Source organism: Mauremys reevesii, linkage group 5, assembly GCF_016161935.1.
Source record: "Mauremys reevesii isolate NIE-2019 linkage group 5, ASM1616193v1, whole genome shotgun sequence".
In the NCBI taxonomy this organism is placed as follows: domain Eukaryota; kingdom Metazoa; phylum Chordata; order Testudines; family Geoemydidae; genus Mauremys; species Mauremys reevesii.
In genome coordinates, this window is record NC_052627.1 from 116,996,686 (window position 1) to 117,016,393 (window position 19,708).

The window sequence follows — 19,708 nt, forward strand, 5'->3', positions numbered from 1 at the left end:
TAGTTCACCTGTTTTTTGGCGTTTTTACCCCTAGCGTGACTGAGTATGAAGTCCAACCATTTTTTATGTTATGGAATGAACTGTCATTAAATCAAAATTGTATATAATTCACTTAGGAACTTGTACCCTGTTAGAAGTTACTTTGCTTTATTTTAATACTACTGTATGTGAAGGCGATGTTACTTTCTACATAAAATGCTGAGAGAATTTTTGGTTTGTGTAAAAATTCTTTAGAGCGGTTCTTTCCCTAAAATTCCACAGGATCTTTCCCTAAGGATCAAAATGGTTGCTTAATATACAAGCAGATAAGGCCAGGCTATACATACAAGTGGGATAGGCAAGATCGTTCAGAAAAATAAGAACCTTCTTGGACTAAGTCCATTAGTTAATCTGTCTCTCTATTTGAGATTTGAAAATATTCAGGGCCAAAATTTTCCCTGCATTCCATCCCCTTTGCGCTACATATGTCACATAAAGAGGCTTGGAAGCAGCTTGATCTAGACAGCTGCTAATTTCCTTGGTGTGGGGGACTTTCTCAGCTGTCAGAGCTGGAGTACCTGGTCCCTGTGGATCCCCATTCAATGCCTGATCCTAAGCTAGGGAGGCAGCATCGCCTGAGTAGTTGCTATTCTCAGTGGTCCATTAGGGACCATTGCCAACATGGCCCATGTTGAAGTCTTTAGGTGACTCTAACCTACACCAAAGCTGTAACTATCATATATGCCCCATGAGAATCATGGAGCTATAATGATGGCTCCATCCTGGACAAGAGAGAATCTTGGCCCCAGTTTTTAAAACAGTTCTTCTTCATGCACGTCAAAATTCCAATCAATACAGGAAGGGAAGGTGCTAAAATATCTAAAATAACACCATTGATGGGATGTGTGTGGTCCCATCAGAAATAGGAGGTATTAGAAATCTGCAAGAGGCTCATTTTGTGTGACTTCCAGCACACTAAACCCCTGAATGTTCTAAGGTGCACCTATCATTTAAAAAGTATCACTGTACAGAATACAGAAAAAAGGAAGGGGAAGAGATGAATACACTCTAGATATTTGCTATCAAATGCTGTGCAACTGAGAAAACAATAAGGTCTTAAAGTGTATGAAGTACACCTAGCTGTATTCAAGTTCTTATGGAAGTCTGTTTCTATGGGATTACAATAGTGTTTGTACATAAGAAAAAGTCTCCCCACTCCAGAAATCCCTGGGTGAAATTTTATGGTCAGTGGTGTGCAGGAGACCAAACTAGGTCATAGCAGGCTCTTGTGGCACTTAAAAATCTATGGGATTCACCTCAGCTGGTGTAAATAGGCACCCCTCCATTGAGGAAGTCATGATCAAATTTTCACCAACAGTCATTAAACAAAAATATTGGCTTCAATTACACATGTACAAAACCATGATGCCATGAGAGCATCACTCGACTCCATGAGATGTATAAATTTTTCTAGCCAGGAGAAACTAAAGTAGCAGCTGTTAATGCAAATATTTTGCCTCAAGAAAAAATACCAGGTGCCAATAAGTGATCACTACATTTAATTGCAAGAATAAACAAAGTGAACGCATGCATATATAAAAACATATTTTATCCAGCTGTAAAAATCTGACAAGCAGATGGCACCAAACTGGGCTTCATATCTTCAAATATATAATTATTTGTAAAAGCAACAAAGAATCCTGTGGCACCTTATAGACTAACAGATGTTTTGCAGCATGAGCTTTCGTGGGTGAATACCCACTTCTTCGGATGCAAGAAGTGGGTATTCACCCACGAAAGCTCATGCTGCAAAACGTCTGTTAGTCTATAAGGTGCCACAGGATTCTTTGTTGCTTTTACAAATCCAGACTAACACGGCTACCCCTCTGATAATTATTTGTGTTGACCAAATTAAGTTAAAGCTCACATTGCTTCATGGCACTAGTTGGCCAAACTGGACCAGAGTGCTTTGTGATTGGACTACTGATTAAACTGAATTCATATATCTATGGCAGGGGTCAGCAACCTTTCAGAAGCGGTGTGCCGAGTCTTTATTTATTCACTCTAATTTAAGGTTTCGCGTGCCAGTAATACATTTTAACGTTTTTAGAAGGTCTCTTTCTATAAGTCTGTAATATATAACTAAACTATTGTTGTATGTAAAGTAAATAAGGTTTTTGAAATGTTTAAGAAACTTCTTTTAAAATTAAATTAGAACGCAGAGCCCCCAGACTGGTGGCGGGCAGTGTGAGTGCCACTGAAAATCAGCTCGTGTACTGTCTTTGGCACGTGTGCCATAGGTTGCCTACCCCTGGTCTATGGCTTAGCTGCAGACAAAATGAGGAAAATACAGCTTGTGGAACCATATCACTGGTCTTGCAATGACAGTTATATAAAAAACAAAGCTATTGAAATCTGTAAACCTGAGCTCTCACAAACAGATCTGTTAGCCAGGAATGTAAAATTTTTTCTGATAAACCACCAGTCTGTTTGGATCGATTGTACTGGGAATTTTTTTCTTAGAAGTAAAAGGTTAAAAAGAAATTGACTAAAATATGGAAACTAGTTATTGTAGCAACAGTAAGTAAAAATGGAAAGGGCTTGTTATTCACTATTGACTTTTTTATTTTGATTACATACGTATATTCTATTTGAAGACCTTTATATTCATCTTAAATTCTCTAAACTATATATTAGGTAAATCATAGAATCGTAGGACTGGAAGGAACCTCGAGAGGTCATCTAGTCTAGCCCAGTCCCCTGCACTCACGGCAGGACCAAGTATTATCTAGACCATCCCTGACAGGTGTTTGTCTAACATACTCTTAATCTCCAATGATGGAGATTCCACAACTTCCCTGGCAATTTATTTCCATGCTTAACCACCCTGACAGGAAGCTTTTCCTAATGTCCAACCTAAACTGCCCTTGCTGCAATTTAAGCCCATTGCTTCTTGTTCTATCCTCAGAGGTTAAAGAGAACAATTTTTCTCCCTCCTCCTTGTAAGAACCTTTTATGTACTTGAAAACTGTTATCATGTCCCCTCTCGGCCTTCTCTTCTCTAGACTAAACAAACCCAATTTTTTCAATCTTGTCTCACAGGTCCTGTGTTCTAGACCTTTAACCTTTGACCTTTGTTGCTCTTCTCTGGATTTTCTCCAATTTGTCCACATCCTTCCTGAAATATGGTGCACAGAACTGCACACAATACTCCAGCTGAGGCCTAATCAGTGCAGAGTAGACCAGAAGAATTACTTCTCTGGTCTTGCTCACAACACTCCTGCCAATACATCCCAAAATGAAGTTTGCTTTCTTTGCAACAGCGTTACAGTGACTTATATTTAGCTTGTGATCTGTTATGACCCTCAGATCCCTTTCCGCAGTACTCCTTCCTAGGCAGTCATTTCCCATTTTGTATATGTGCAACTAATTGTTCCTTCCTAAGTGGAGTACTTTGCATTTGTCCTTAGTGAATGTTATCCTGTTTACTTCAGACCATTTCTCCAGTTTGTCCAGATCATTTTGAATTTTAATCCTATCCTTGAAAGTACTTGCAACCCCTCCCAGCTTGGTATCCTCCGCAAACTTAGTAAGTGTAATCTTTATGCCACTATCTAAATCATTGATGAAGATATTGAACAGAACTGGACCCAGAACTGATCCCTGCGGACCCCACTCGATATGCCCTTCCAGCTTGACTGTGAACCACTGATAACTACTCTCTGGAAATGGTTTTCCAACCAGTTATGCACCCACCATATAGTAGAGCCATCTAGGTTGTATTTCCCTAGTTTGTTTAAGAGAAGGTCATGGGTGACTGTATCAAAAGCCATACTAAAGTCAAAATTATCACATCTGCCGCTTCCTCCCTAGCCACAAGACTTTTTACCCTGTCAAAGAAAGCTATTAAGCAGCTTGAGAAATGTGTGTTGACTGTTATTTATTGCCTTATTATCTTCTAGGTCTTTGCAAATTGATTGCTTAATTATTTGCTCCATTATCTTTCCCGGTACTGAAGTTAAGCTGACTGGTCTGTAATTCCCGCAGTTGTTTTCCTTTTGATAGATGTGCATTATATTTGCCCGTTTCCAGTCCTCTAGAATCTCTCTCTTCTTCCATGTCTTTTCAAATATAATAGCTAATGCTGAGACCTTTGTATTTGTGCTGGAAGATGCAAGCTTAGCAAAATAATTGTTACAAGAAGCTTAAGAAATAAACAGCCTCTAGGTCAGTGGTTCCCAAACTTTAACAACCCGTGAACCCCTTTAATAAAATATCAAGTCTTACAAACCGCTTCCTAAAAATTAATATTTCCAGTGATTTTCTCCCTGACCTGAGCATAAATTATAGAAGCAGTGATCTTGGAAATAATTTGTTTTTAGACACGCTTATTACACACTATTTATTATTACATTATTATTTATTATTAATTTTATTACATTATGAAAATGGCAACACTCTTCCAAGATTTCACTTTTGTAGCTCATATCACTTTGATTAAGCCTGTTATAGGACAAGGCTCCTACTTGTTTCATCAAGGAGTACCAGATGTGAAGCAGCATGAAGGTATTTAAGAAGCCAACTTAAATAAAGAGTTCCTCCCACTGCTCGAGTCTTGAGCAGTACAGGCAAACAAATGCATGACTACAACGAAGTTTAAACTTGTTCATCAAAATAATTTTAAAAACAATACTAGCAGTCTATTTAATTTTAGAAACAGCAAAAAATATCCACCTCCCTTTCCATTTCTCATAAGGAGTCTTGAAGTTTAAATCTCCTCAGTGTGATGGATGTGCTTCCTTTGATCTGCATAGCTCTTGGAAGTCTGGAACCATTGGAGAAAGATAAAGTCTCAGGTCTGGTTCAGCTTTGAGTCTGCTTCTGTATTTTGTTTTCAGATGTGCATACAAGGAAAATGCTTTCTCACATAAGTATATTGTTGAAAACGATAACAAAACTATAGTAGCTTTTTCTGCCAGCAGGGGGTACCCATTTCTTAAACTAAGCCAAAAGTTGATCAATGACAGACTTCTGAAACTCCTTTTCAGTTTGTAATTACAGGACATCTCAATCAATTTCTCTTTTTCCTCAGTGCTCAGTATGTATGTTGAGAATGTAGTATCATCAAAGGGGTTGCAAATCCAGTCATTATTGCCTGACATAGCTGGAAAGTATTGCCTGAACGTTGTGCAAAGTCCTTTTAGGTGTGCAGTTGTATTGGTTTTAGTGCACTGATCCAACCTAAGTTTATGTTCTGTCAGAAAGTCATGAAGAGTACTGAAATACTCAGTTTGTTTGTTTTCCAAACAACTTTCCCAGAACTGCAACTTCTTTATCATGGATTCAACTCGGTCTTGCACATTGAAAACTTATATTGAGGCCTTGAAGAGATAAATTTAGGTCATTAATCCTCGAGAAAATGTCTGCTAAATAAGCTAGGCTCTGGAGCTAGACATAATTTTCCATATAGCTGGCAAGTTGGAAAGGGTGGCTGTTGTCCTGTGAGAGCCTTCTAATTTTGTTATGGGACAACAGACAACTGTGTACACTACCCATTTCTTCCCAAAGTACGTGAAATATTCTGGAATTTGTTGGCCATGATTTTATTAAATTCACCATTTTCACTGCATTGTCCAGCACTTCCTTCAGTCCCTCAGGCATGTATTTTGGTGTGAGGGCTTGTCTATGGATACTACAATGAGTCCAAGAGACGTTTGATGCAACCTTTTTTCGACGAGCTACAAATCCAGTATACTTCCCCGTCATTGATGTGGCCCCATCAGTGCAAATGACTAGGCAATGAGACCAATCTATTTCCTTTACTTGAAAATATGCTTTAGTCAGATTGAAGATATCTTCTCCAGTTGTATATTCTTTCCATGGTCGGCAAAACCACAAGTCTTTTTCAAGCATACCTTCATTCACATAATGTACAAACACTAGCAAAATAGATAGATTAGCAACATCGGTTGATTCATCCAACTGTATAGCATAATATGGACTATTTTTCACTCTGTGTACAATTGTGGTCTCTACATTACTTGACATGCCATTAATTCTTTGCGACAATGTATTATTGGACAAAAGTACTACGTCAATCCTTTTTTAAGCCTTTTCTCTGAGAATGCAGTGAACTATGTCTTTTATACATGGACCAATCAAGCTCTCTGCTATGGCATGGGCTTCTGATGCTTTTGCTACTCGGTAGCTCACTTGGTACAACACTTCAAGTGCATTTTCGTTATCAGTACTTGCTTTGGATACAAAACTGGTAATGCAACTTTTCCACTCGGCTAATTTTCGCTTGAAAAAATCAACAGACTTGCCGAGTTTTGCGGGATGCCTACTTTCTAAGTGGCACCGAAATAGAGGAGGTTTGAGGCTGCTGTTTGTTAGAACATCACCACAAATTACGCACTGTGGTTTTGGACACCAGTGCTTGTAAAGCCATATTTTATATAATCGTTGTCATATTTTTTTTCTTCATAAGCGACTTTCCAGGACCATCATGATCATTTGACTTAGATTTTCCACACTTTGGACTTGACAAAACACTAGCTGATGTTGAATGTTCATATTCTCATATCCTTACACTTTCCGTTTTCAGCCCTTGTCCATATTGGGTGTACAACAGTTCAAATAAAAATAACACACTGAGAATTCTAACAAATGAATAAACTAGTAAATGAGAAGATTCACTCATGTCTCACTGGAGCAAAACGGCACGCTACAGAGAATGACCGAGTATGGGCTAACTGAAGGTCGTTACCGCCACACTGGCTACAATGACCTTGGTTTCGGCTGATTTGGTGCGTTTTTTCTTCCGCCATCGGGGAGGTGTGACGCTAGGGACAAATTATCCTGGACGGCCCCCCCAGAAACAGCGTGGCTCCCCCTCCCACTCTGACTCTCATGCCGCCCAACTTCCCCTGTCTGCCACAGACAGGGTCCCACCTGCTTGCCCCACACCCCATGGGGCTCTGCCTGCCTGCCCCGGGCCCCACGGGGCTCCGGCTGCCTGCCCCGTGCCTGGGTTTCCTAGGGACGGCTCTGTCCGCTATTACAGAATTTTTTCTGAGAACCCCGATACATTTCATGAACCTCCAAGGATTCACGAACCCCAGTTTGGGAACCACTGCTCTAGGTGATGTGCTGTATCTGAATACAATACACATGGAGCTAGGTGAAAGCATATAACGTTTACAGTTATTAACTGTTAATATCAACAATATTAACATTATATATAATACCGCATATGAGAACAATTTAAGAAATATTTTAAAATCTTCCCCAAGTGCTTTTACTTATGTTAATCAAAGGGAGAGGTGAAGTGTTATAATTCTAGGACTAGGCACAAACATTACCAGGAAAATAGATGCTTTTACATTTTACTAATTTCTGAAATACTATGTCTGGAATGTTCAAAAAACACCACTCTTGTCTTGGGTATATGCATCCGTTTTAGTGTAATGTGTAGGATCTGGATAGCTGTCAACATGTAAAAATATATGCCATGCTGAAACTTACAACATATGCTCTACATACCAGTGAAGGTGTTATTGGTGCCTTGTTGTCTGTTGAAAAATATGTCAAAAGATAAATAAGGAAGATGTATTAGGTAAAATTGTGAAACTCCTTCCAGTTAGGTATTAATAGAAGAAGTAAGCACAGAATTAATACAAGAAGAAAGCACACAATTTGATTGCTGCAACTGATTTCTTCCAGAGGTGTTGGTAATATATATATATATATGGAATAAAAGTCAGAAAGTTATGCTCTTTTGGCTCATTATGCTTGAACTCTGAACAGAACCTGTGCAACACTGAAGTCACACTGGAGACCTCAATATAGGGCTGAAGTCATGAATAAATCTGAGCTGGCCCACTGCACAAGGATGAATCTCACCCAACCTGAGTAGTCTTACTGTTTTGGGGGAATCTTTATAGGGGTGAGGTTTAGAGAAAAAGGAATTCTTCTCTTCTGGGCTACAGAACCACTCAAAAGCTTCCACTGAAGCCTCTATCTTATAACTAATTTTTCATATGTATAGCAAATTAGAACAACCTTCATTTTCTTTGTACATGTGCTTCTCCATCTGAAGAGCTTATGACTTGTGCATATTCTTCTAAGGGCACAATATGGTCCAGTACTTTGTGATATATCTTATTGGAATACATGACAAACACAATAAGGGGAAACTATGAAAAATTACCAGGAAAGGAAGCTTGCCTTTAGCTAGATATAACAACTTACCAGTTATGAGCTGCGTGAAACCTCATTATGGATTGAGTTAAACCTCACTGAGATTGATGGGTATGAATGTACCCTTCAATTAACATAACTGTAAGGACAAGTTAATCACAAGCCCCCAACTATTAGACAACAATTGTGAACCTGCCCAGGAGTTTTGGACTGTATGGGTGGAGGATTTTTGCAGAGGTACTGTTTTGGGGAAGTGGGAATGTCTGAGAGGGGAGGCAGAACACAGAACTGGAGAGACCCTGAAGAAATTCAAAGAGAAGCCTATAAACACAGTGTCACCTGGGGAGAAGCCTAGAGAAAGGTTCTGGGTTGGGGAGGTAAGGGTGGGGGAAGGTGTTCATTCATACTGCCACTGGCAAGTTGCAAATAAATTATTACAAGGTGCATTTCAGAAACTATATTGCACAATGTAGAAACAGCATCTTGTTGGGAAGGGAAAGGAGAGGAGGAATTGGAACACACTTGTGGCATTTCCTCTAAGCTAAGCAAGTGCTGCTAGTACAGTCTACAAACAGTCTCTTCTGTTTCTACAACGCCTAGCACAATGGAGGTCCTGGTCCAAGACTGGGGCTTCCAGGTGCTACTGCCATAATAAAAAATACAGATGAATCAGCAGTGGTGTTGATTCAGCTGCACCAAAGCACCACCATACGTTAGTTTACTCTTTGGGGAGTCTGGCTTTTATTATAAATACAGTTACATTGCTGTAGAAACACAGCTAGACCTAGTTATAGCCCTGAAGAACTTCTAAAGACAAGACTCAACAACCGAATGTAACTAACAATGTGAGGGATGAAGGAAGGGTGAAGTTAACAAGGCAGTGTACTATTCTGTTCCTTGATGGGTCCACTTCATTTAAAGTATTTTGCAAGTGATTCCATATTTCCAAATCACTAAAGGTTTTAAGCCATCATGCTCCCTAAACACTTTCCCTTCCATCCAGCTCTGGAATATAATGACCATGGTATCCTTGAGAGGTGGAAGCACAGATTTAGGACTGCTTGGTGTTCCATGTCCTGCAGTGTTTGAGGGAGTATAACCAAGAATAGCTATTGCCAAATTCTGTTATGTGGCTTAAATTTAGGACAAAAGATCTGATTTGAGATCCTGAGAGATTTCCTTATGTTTTCCTCCTGATCTGTGTGTGCTCACTCCATGCACTATGAATGGTGTGTGTGATCTGAATGTATAGACAATGTACCAGTAAGTACATTCAAGAATGAAAAAAATTACAATTCTGCTTGACTCCAATTTTAGACAAAAAAGTCATTGATCTCATAGAACATATTACAAAATAAAGGTCAAATTCTTGGTGAAATAGTCTTGGGGGCACAGTTTGATCCAAAAACTGATTCCAAGAAAATCATAGCAGTTCTCAACTGATATCTGAAGCAAAAGTGCTCAAACATTAATTTTGGAAACACTTTTAAGGATAAACAGCATGGCTTTCCTGCTGCACTACTCCCCTTATTTTTACAGTGGAAACAATGTAATCCATGACTAAAGATAAGCAAATACTTCAGATTAAAATCAAAGTAATTTAGGATTGTATTTTGAAAGTAGAGAGGCTTAAACTGATTTTTTTTCAGTGAAAAACAATGGTGGACTTAGAGGGTTATTTGTTTGTAACTGATGTGACAACATTGGTTTTGGTGAATCAGAGTCATATTTGTATTTATGCTTAACATGTTCACTCCTCATTCCCTTGGGGCTAAAATATAGGTACTAAAATGTGCAATTCTGAATGTATATGTGATATACTGTAACCCATGTTATCCCCTGTACCACTGCTATATGATGATGATTTGTTTTGTACAAAGTGTGCCTTGTGAGGTATCATTTGAAAAGTCTTGATTTGATGAACCTCATTAGCCTGTTGCAATGTATGTATTATTGTAAATGAAGTTATGAGACTTTGCTATGTTTGTTACTGAAACGTGTTGTGTGTCTGGGAAACACTCCAACTTGCTCTCCAGTGGCAACATAGGGATGACCAATACCAAACCAGGTGCTCAGCGATCATCACCGATCATTCACCAGCAGGGAAGCTGTAAACAGGAAATTTATAATTCATAATGACGGATGGTCAGCAGCGCCCATACACTATGGGGGACTGCCTAACCCCGTGACACAGCATGAACTTTTCCAGCACCCGAAGAAGAGTATAAATGAGGGACAGTGACATCATCACCTCGCCTGCCTCTTCCCCCCACTTCCCTCCATCTCTACACAAGGGAGCAAGATTGTCTGGAAAACAAAGAGATCTCCATTGAGCCTTTGGGAGCGGCTGGACCAACTGGAAGGTGTTCCACTTAGTATGAACTGCTATGAAGTTCTGGGTGAGAGAAATCTTCTTGCTTTTAGAATTATTAGCCTGGTAAAGTTTAGGACTTAGATTGTGGTTTTGCTATTTTATTTCCTTTTGTAACCATTTCTAATTATCTATGCCAATACCACTTAATCTCTTAAAATCGATCCTTCTGTAGTTAATAAATCTGCTTTATATTTAATCTAAACCAGTGTATTTTTTTGGCTAGAGTGTTTGGGGAATCTGCTCAGGTTACAAAGGCTGATGCATATCTATTTCCCTTTGATGGAATGGCAAATTAATTAATGAGCTTGTATTGTTCAGTGAGTATCTCAACAGTTCAAGACTGTATATTTTGGGGGTACAAGGCTGGGTCTAGGGGACTTTGCAGATGTCTCCCTGTATATAGTTCATGAGTGACTGTGAGAGCCTTCATGTAAGTTTGAGTGTTCCTCTGCATGCTGATGGCTGACTGAGAGCCAAGCCTGGAGGGGCTGCTTGTCATTAGCATAGCACCATATGAAATAGCATTGGCTGCACACAGTAGTTCCCCAGTCCAGATTGTACCCCAGGGGATGTCACAGCATTACAAACATAAAATTATATCCATAGCTGTTGTCAGAGTGTAGTTCATTTGATTTAAGTGGAGCTACATCAGCTCACACCAACTGAAGATATATCTGAGTTTCTATGGCATTTGAGGTTTTTTCTAGATTTCTTGGTGGTGGTTACCAAATGTCGCCTATCCTGTAAGAAATAGCCAGGCTTTTCAAACTTGGGTGCCTGAAGTTAGGCATGTAAATCCACAATTGGGCACCTAAGTTAGCAGCCTGAATTTAATGGCATGAGCATCTCCAGCTCCTATGGAAACCAGTAAGTTATTCAGATGCTTAAGTGTTGTTCCATAAACTTGAAAATATTGGCAAATAGTCGTGCCTTATTTGTGATTTATTAAACTGCCCATGTTGAAAGTACATGAGTAATAATAAAACATGCCAATTAAGTCTTCATATGATAGCAAACTATCCTGTGTGCCATAAGTGAAATTTACCACAGTGCAAAAGGCCCCCACACAATGTCTACGTGACTTAACTGGGTTTTATGTATATAGAGCCTTGCGTGAACGTTCTGCACTGTAGCAAACTTACCTATATAATCTTTTTCCTGCTTCTTACACAGGAATGCTAGGTAAATCAAATAAGTAATTCTGCTATTCTGTGTTATAATGTCCTAGCTGTTGTAACTACAGAACGTTGCTGAGGAGCTTTGAGTGGGGGCAAGTGCAACAAACTCTCTAATGGCTATATGGACCCCACAAGCTGTAATCAAAATATGAGAGAAATTATTTCAAAGCTGAAACTAACAAATTGGAAATAACTAGAGTTCTTAGAAGCACCGATTCAACTAAAATCACGAGAATTTAATCCCATCTCAGATGCTGGAGCGCCACAATGAAAATATGCAGCAATATTCCTGAATGTCTCAGTGAAATATGCCAGCAAAGAGTCCTGTGGCACCTTATAGACTAACAGACGTATTGGAGCATGAGCTTTTCTGGGTGAATACCCACTTCGTCGGATGCATGACTACATGCATCCGACGAAGTGGGTATTCACATGCATCCAACGAAGTGGGTATTCACCCAGAAAAGCTCATGCTCCAATACATCTGTTAGTCTATAAGGTGCCACAGGACTCTTTGCCGCTTTTACAGATCCAGACTAACACAGCTACCCCTCTGATCAGTGAAATATGTCACCATTCAGTTTTTCCCAAAGTTGTGGGGCCAGACCCTCAGCTGATGTAAACTGGCATAGCTGTGGCCAGTGATAGCATTGCACCATTGGGGCATTTAAGTTCCCTGGAGAAGGAACTGTCTATATCCTGTTCTGAGATAAGCACACCTATCAATATTAATAAAATCAAACCTCTTGATGGCTTACTGATTCTTGACTTTTAACAGAAGACGAAACAAGAACTACACTAATAATGCAACATCTAATTTGATATCTTAAATATGCAGAAGTCAGAAAACTGAAAGCTCTGGATCTCACAAGTCATAATTTGGCCATACTGGGCCTGTGAATACAGAGAGAAAACCAGACATTGCAAGTGTGTATTTTAAAAAGTTTACTGCAGTGCTACTTGTTCTAGCAATTTTAAGTAGAGAGAATATCACTAGAACTGGTAATATCCATAAAACTAGACTGAACTTTGTAAGTGTGTATACAGTGTGTACAAATGAGATGACAGTATCATTTGATTCATTATATTTTTAAAAACTGCAGCCTTTGAATAAGTACCTGGAAAACTAACAAATAACGAACTTTTGCCTTGTCCGGGGCTCACTCTGCAGCTAGGTACAATCTTTACATGAATTGTCCTATCTTGCTTCAATTCACTCAGAAAAAATCTCCAACATTATGGAAGGAAAAGTCACAGACAGAAAACTATCATACGTTGATACTCTGACTTTAGGGACTCACTGAAATGTATGCTACACTACATAACTGTATGAGAATTCTATGCTGTCATTTTAAAATAATGTGTCTTTTTCTGGCATGGTGATATAGCAATCACAACTAGGGCTAAGTAGAAAACATATTTAATTTTCCATAGAAAAAACACTTTTCATTTACATTGAAATTTTTCATTGACTATCTTGAGGATTAGTGTGGAAAAAACTAAACCTGTTCAGGTTTTCAAAAGCTGAAACACAAACAATTTTCAGCTTCTGGGGTTTTTTATCATTTATTTTACCAAACCTAGGTACAGTGTGTGGGGTACAGTGGGGTCAAGGGAAGGTGCTTTTGACCTCTTCACCCAGCCTTGCAGAAAAATATCTCCAGCCACAAAAATTGAAGCACTAACTGTAGGAATTCACGTCTCCATCACATTCACTTCTCTGAGAATTTCAAAGACTAATTGGAACCATATAAATGTAACAGTAAGCTAGGATGTTTCTATGTTTTTCTGATCAGAGGAATTTTAAATGCAAAGCTACACTTTTACAGCCTTAATATTACATAACTAGAATCAGTCATGAAATCCAAATCTAAGGATCCAATTTAAGATTAACTTTAATCTCCACATGGAGTACAAATGTGGTACCTTCTCTACATGTTGTTCTAGTGCACAGCTTAATGTTGCCATTTATAGCCCACTGGCAACATGGATCTTCTAAAACAAGCATAACAGGGTCCATAATTATTTTGCATTCACCTTCCAGTGAACACTACCAAATCTGCCTATGAGCCTCCAGGTCTGACCAGATTTCCTATGGCTAGTGTGACAGACCCAAACCAGTGGGGTACAGGAGTCTGGTAGAAGGACTTCAATAACTCAGACATAGGTTAGGGGTTTGTTATAGAAGTGGGTGGGTGAGATTGTGTGGCCTGCGTTGTGCAGGAGGTCAGACTAGATGATCATAATGGTTCCTTCTGACCTTAAAGTCTATGAGAAAGCAAATATACTGGTCATTGGATGAGTAGTTTTTCTGTTCCCTGAGTGACCAGAGCAGGGGCTGCACTAGAGTAATCAGGAACCTGCTAGAACCAGTTAAGACAGGCAGGCTAATTAAGACACCTGGAGCCAATTAAGAACATACTAGAATCAATTATGGCAGGCAGGCTAATCAGGACACCTGGTTTAAAAAGGACCTCCAGCAGTTAGTGGGGGGGGGGGGTGAGCAAGGAGGAGAAGACACGCTGCTGGAGGACTGAGGAGTACAAGTGTGATCAGGCTTCAGGGGGCTGATCCTGCGGTGAGGATAAAGAAGGTGCTGATGGGATGCCATAGGGAAATAGTCCAGGGAGTTGTAGCTGTAGCTGTCATGCAGCTGAGACAGAACACGTAGACAGCTGCTATCCACAGGGCCCTGGGCTGGAACCCGGTGTAGAGGGTGGGCCCTAGTTTCCCCCATCCCCCTAACTCCTGACTGGACACAGGACGAGTTGACCTGGTCTGTGAGCAACACCAGAAGGGAAGGTCTAATTTGGAAAGGGATCTGGCCTGTCCCTGACCCACTAGGTGGGACACAGAGACTGTGGGGACTGTTCTCCGTTCCACCCCCTGCTGGCCAGCGAAGAGGTTAGCTGAGTGAACAGCAGGTTTGAGCCTCTAGCAGAAGTGGCCAAACTGAGGGCTGCCGTGAACTTTTGAGGCGAGCAAATCTGTCGAAAAGCTCAGGACCCGCCAAGGCAGAAGAGGAACTTTGCCACACTAGCAAATGCTGCAATACTTCAGTGTTAGAAAGCAGTTATAGTTCCCTAAGGAACACTTAAAAATACCTCTGGTAACATTAATTTTCAGCCTGCTAATAGCTTTTAAAAGCAACATCTTAGACTTAATCCACTCTCCATGATGCAGCCAATGATGACAGACAAGCAGTGAGTAGGCAGATTCCCCTCTGCTCACCTGTGATAACAATCAAGTTCCTGCATTGTGCATTAGCTTCAGGGAATGGATTAGCCTTTTGTCAGCCCCCTAGAAAGCACTTTGCAGTAATTCTGAGATCACAAAAGCATGAAATACCCATGTCAAGTATAAATCCTACTTTAAGGACCTGACTTTCATCTCATACTACTGTGAATCAAGGGTAATTCTGTTAGTCAATGCAGTTACACATTGTTTTCACAGTAGTGTGTATGTCTACACTGTAATAAAAAAGTCCCATGACATCGAGTATCAAAGGCTGGGTCGGCTGATTTGGGGTTGCGGGCTATAAAATTACGGTGTAGATATTTGGGCTTGAGCAGGAGCTCAGGATCTGAGACCTCCCCCACTTGCAGTGTCTTTGAACCCAGGCTCCAGCCCAATTGTCTGCACTGCAATGCTATGGCCCTTCAACCCCAAGTCAGCTGATCTGGGCCAGCTGCAGAAGTGCCACAGTTCTTTGAATGCAGTGTAGATATACCTAATACACCTCTACCCCGATATAACGCTGCCAAAAAATCTTACCGCGTTATAGGTGAAACCGCATTATATCAAACTTGCCTTGATCTGCTGGAGCATGCAGCCCTGGCTCCCCGGAACACTGCTTTACCGCATTATAGCCGAATTCGTGTTATATCAGGTTGTGTTATATCGGGGTAGAGGTGTATGTAGCAAATCAATGAAGTAGCACGAGAGCAGAAACTGGATGGAGAGAGAGGAGGAATGAGGTTCCCGTGTGACAATTCTAAAGAATCAAAGAAAGTTACTTTTCTTTAACACTGAACAAGGAACTTTATTCTAATAAGGAAACCAATATAATCCCTAAAGCTTCATGATTTTTCTCTCTGACTTACTGTTTAGCTTTTTTCCTGTTTTCCCTAGCCAGCTGGCAACATGTATTATTCATTCAGCTGACTGTTTGGGCTGGAAATAGAGTGCTTAAATTCCTACTGGATTACAAAATCTTAAGATTCAGAGCTTGCAAATTGTGGCCAAAATTCTGAAGTGACAGAAGAGGGGGCCTCTTTCTGTGAACTGTTGATTTTATAGTACCACTAAGAGGTAAAATTTCTACAAATCTAGAGAAACAATTGACCGGGAAACTGAATTTCACTTCCACACAAACTTTGGAGGTTTGCAGAAAAAAAAATCCCAGTTGGGATGAAAAGTCAAAACTTGATATATGATTTTTTTTTTTGAGAAGTGAACTTCCAAAGTATTTTGGTGAAAACACTTAAACAATCCTGAGGCAGGAACATTGTGAGGTTTTAGAAACAAAAAGAGGTGGGTGAACTGGCGTGACACCAGGCAGGCTTATGTTGAAATCAATACATTCCCATGTAATATTTTAATTTTGACAAATTGGCATCTTCTGATGACAATGTTCTGTTGGAAAACTTCCAACCAGCTCTAAGAAATAGTCAGTGGCTTCCAAATATGTGAAGAAAAGGGATTTACCAAGTTTTCCCCTGGGCCTTATTGAGAAATGCTGTGAGTATGAGAGATTCTTCCAGTTGTACCCTTTTGGTCATTCAGCAAGACTTGCATCATCTCACCCTTGCATTTTGAGCCCTGCCCTATACTAGGTCACAACACTGGCAGAAAGACTTCCTCTTGCTCTTCAGATGTTCCCTACTGGCTGCCTCTCAGATGTGCAACTTGCAGGACGCTACCTCATAAAATCATAACAAATGAGAAGAAATGATCTGCAGTCTATATTTCCATGTGTAGGTAGATTTGTGTATCACTTGCAATATTATCAGCCTTCATCATAATTGATTCTGAACAAATAGCGAGAAGTTGTCTGCAAACATACATTCATTTGAATTTGAAAAATTTTCTGACCATATTCACAACCTTTTCATTTAACTTGTTCACTTTGTACAAACCTTGTAGTGATCCAGCTTTATTTGCATGAATTCTTGCAACAGCAATACTAAGATGTAAGACTTGGCTAACTAACAATTTGATCTTTTTATTAAGAAAAAAATGTCTAAGTGGCTGATAACCTTTTGCTAAGTTTAAAACTCATCAGAAGTAGCAAAATCTCCAAGCTATGTCAATAAAGACTGCTGGGAATTAAATGCCATTCCCTAGCTCAGGGTTATGTGGGGGTGTTTGCAGAAAAAATGCACACATAATGACAAGCACCTTTTTTTTGGCACACACTTAATGTTCTTTCACGCTGGCATAAACAACATCTAACCTAACTCTAACATAATCAGTGGTAAGCTGCTTCTGTGTTTTGCCAGAGAATATTATCCTCTGCCTCTGAAAATTTGTTACATGATTTCTTCATAGGCAATTGAAGAATGAAGATGTTACCTCACTTACTCAGGTAAGTGGAAGTACAATTGAACCATGCTTACTTATACAACAATGCACTTAACTGAACGTTAAGGTGTGACACAACATAGCAGAATGCAATGAACTCAGAACTGAGCCTGGCAGTCTTGCTGTTGTCATAGACATGGAGGGACCACAGAATGGTTGTCAGGCAATCTCCTTCATTATAATCTCCATCCCTAGTGACAAAGGGAACTTGATCACTACTTTTGGCTTTAGAAAAGTATATTCATTTGTAGATAAGGAAAGACGCAGTGGAACTATATGTTATTAACTGTATGGTGGTAGCACCTAGGAATCCCAGTCCCAGACCAAGACCTCATTGTGTTAATGACAGTCCCTGTCCCCCAGAATTTACAATCTAAGTATAAGATGAGGGAGATAAGGGAACACAAAGTATTGATGAGACAGAAGTGCAGTTAGGCTGGGGATGGAGGATTCTGGCATCCCACCAAAGATGTCTGTACACCATGTGTGGGGGAATCCAGTTCTGTGTGCTGCTGCAGAAGTGTTTTGAGGGTGTGTGGGGGGAGTGGGGGAGGAAGGGAAGAGGCATGTTAGTGGAACTACTATTCTGTGAATCTACTCTGCACTGTACATCTTGTATGCCCTTTGAAATCAGGAACATAGTTTAATTTAGTCCTAAAGTTACCTTTGATTCATACCCATTTGTCTTCTCATTTACAGAGTTAGAAATCATTTACATAGGAGAGACTCATGAGGCTGATAGAGTTGTTTGCACTAGAGGAATGAACCCTGCAGCATTTTAAGTGTCCTACAAGAATCACTTTGCCCCTCACCTTGGGTCTCTCTCTATCAAACATCGTGTTCCATGTTTGGGCCTCGGCAGGCTGATAGGGGAAGCTTTTCCAACTGCGAAACAGAACTACTGTGCTATGCTCTGAAGGAAATTCACTCTGCCCTCTTGCTGTCATGGAGATACCCAGCTTGAGAACTGAGGGATCTGTGGACCTCTGCTCCTGCTTCCTCCATCTCTCTTAAAAGAGCAGCAACCCCATGGCAATGTTGCTCCCAGGGTTGCCCCTTTCCCTCCAGCAGCTCAGCTCCCAGTTTCCACTAAACTCACTCAAAGATTTTCTTCCCATTGGTTTGTCAAACCCTTCTTATGACCCCATCTTATTGTAGGCTCATATTTCACAGGCTAGTGAGTCCTGACTCTGTGTCCTCTCCCCCTGCCTTGTTCTCCTTTCTGTTTAGTGTCATCTTACACTCCCCTGACTTTTCATTTGATACAGTTTAATATGGTTTTAACTGAATATCTTTAAGCTACACTTTAATGTAGTGATCACACTTTTTTTTTCTTTTTTATCATTTTCCTAAATAATTATAAACACTTTGGGTCACAATAAATCTTCAAGTCCTTCCATTTACAGATTTTTCTCCTATTGTAGTTTCTTGTATCAAATGCAATTTCCTGATCCATGCTTTTTGTAAACATGTATTGTGTGTTATGTTCCAAAAAATCTAAAGTGAGGCGATCTGGAGTTTATTACAGGCCTGAAATGACAAGACAGAGAATCAGAGGTTTAGTGGAAGTCATGGGAAAGGATATGGAACTTAATCCCCACTGGACATCCTCCATTAAGAAACAGATCTTTGAGTGTCAGAGGGAACACAGATCTATAATGATATTTGGAGAGTGAAAGAATTGTGAACACCTATTTCTTATCCCATGACTTGTGTTCAGTTCATGGAGGGTTGATTGCCCCTTCAGGCAGACTTTTTCCTTCACAAATTGTGGCATAAATTTGTCTTCTGGAAATCCAAGGTGACTTTTGAAAAGTCCAGAACTTCTAGAATTTTTTTAAAAATACCCTTTCAACTCCAAAGCTTTGCTTGCCAGTGGAATAGTGTCATGGAACCAACACATTCCATGCCATATTAATCTTTTTTTTTTACTGTGATTGCATCTATATCCAAGCATTCTGTCTAAGTATCTAGTTTGCTGCTCCACCCCAATGACTACTTCATTCCATATTCTACTCCTGGGAATTTTTGTGACAAAAACATTAAAAATTCTGTGCACAATATTTTAAAATTCTGCATATTTTATTTGTCAAAACAACACAATATAATCACACCAGTTTCAATTATTTTGGTAATTTCTTTCAAAATACCTGTCAGCAAGTCTGTCTATAGCAAAAAAGACAACAAAAAAGATTTCCCCAGGAGTAGAGAGTTAACGAACCCCCTACGACAACCGACTTCCTGTTTCTCTGTTATGCTTTTGTTGGGCATCTCAGTCTGGGTATGTCACACATGCCAGCATGGCACATCTGGGTGGGGGCGGGGACGGGACTCTGCCTCTCTGGTTTTTAAGTCAATTCTTGTTTTTTCATCTTGCCCCCATAAGGTTACC

At 39.9% G+C, this 19,708-nt stretch overlaps 1 long non-coding RNA gene across 2 annotated transcripts; it reads left to right on the forward strand.

Annotated features, from left to right (window-relative positions):
• Positions 1 to 14,232: 14,232 nt before the first annotated feature.
• Positions 14,233 to 18,719, forward strand: LOC120407117. Of its 2 annotated transcripts, XR_005599799.1 has the most exons (4): positions 14,237 to 14,311; positions 16,608 to 16,709; positions 17,284 to 17,320; positions 18,016 to 18,719. It is a non-coding gene; the product is annotated as an uncharacterized LOC120407117 (long non-coding RNA). The 2 variants fall into 2 exon arrangements; XR_005599798.1 differs by lacking the exon at positions 16,608 to 16,709 and having other exon boundaries at positions 14,233 to 14,311.
• Positions 18,720 to 19,708: the final 989 nt, after the last annotated feature.